The 938-nt window shown below is 32.2% G+C and overlaps 1 protein-coding gene across 1 annotated transcript in view; it reads right to left on the bottom strand.

Moving 5' to 3' along the window:
* LOC119591136 (cold and drought-regulated protein CORA-like) overlaps nucleotides 1-938 on the bottom strand; it is a 6244-nt gene that overhangs the window by 554 nt on the left and 4752 nt on the right. The window lies entirely within an intron of this gene.

Raw genomic sequence — 938 nt, 5'->3', positions numbered from 1 at the left:
TTTCTTCTACCGGCGGGAACAAAAGTTGACTTGTCCTCGCTGTAAAGAACATCTAAAAAATAGCGAAATTCTAGTATCAGATAGTATACATAGCCATATATATTTGTACATAAAAACGTTTATTTGCGTCGTAAGATATCCATGAATTATATATTATCAATTTTTTTTATTTGATTTGAAATTTATTATCGGGTACGAAATGTACTCATTACTGACAACACTATTTCCATCTTGACTTGAATTCCAGAGCATAAAGGTAAAAAACCCCTAGCACCGCCCATCTTAGAGCATCCCCTACCATGCTGGAGACGGTCGGAAAGCCTTCACCCACGAATCCGCTTTTATAGGACGGACTTTCCAGCCAGACATGAAGGTCACGGCATAGCCCTTTGAAATAACCAATCGTCGATCTCAAGTTCGATTTATTTCATTTTTTTTAACTGTACATAAACACTTGTTTACTTTTGGATAATAATTTAATATAATGATTCCCTTTTCTGTTGTTTTATTTTTACTTTTTTGAAATGGATATTTATAGTATCCATTATTTTATTTCCAAAATAATTGATTTGGTTATGAAGAAGAAGTACATGTAAATACATTCTTTTCCTCATATACATATTTCTTTAATTTAAAAAGGTCATTGCCAGTACAATAAGTACATTGTTGACAGTATCTGCTAAGATATAATTTTTGAATTCTATCCCTCCCCACCTTTCTTTTTATCTGCCACTCACAACCATGTTTGATTGAATGGGGTTCAGCAGTTTCAAGCTATCTTCTACACTATAATCATATCTTTATACTTATTATGTGCATAGAAAGATAAATTAAAAGATTGATTATAAATTTCACAATGCATACGCAACACTCATAGGAACACACATATACATTACATATTATTCATACTCACATAGATTCTGTCTGTCTGTCCTATC

The sequence above is a fragment of the Penaeus monodon genome, chromosome 28, assembly GCF_015228065.2.
Source record: "Penaeus monodon isolate SGIC_2016 chromosome 28, NSTDA_Pmon_1, whole genome shotgun sequence".
Classification (NCBI taxonomy): Eukaryota; Metazoa; Arthropoda; class Malacostraca; order Decapoda; family Penaeidae; genus Penaeus; species Penaeus monodon.
Note: the sequence above shows the minus strand (reverse complement) of the source record. Positions and strands in the feature narration are given on the sequence as shown.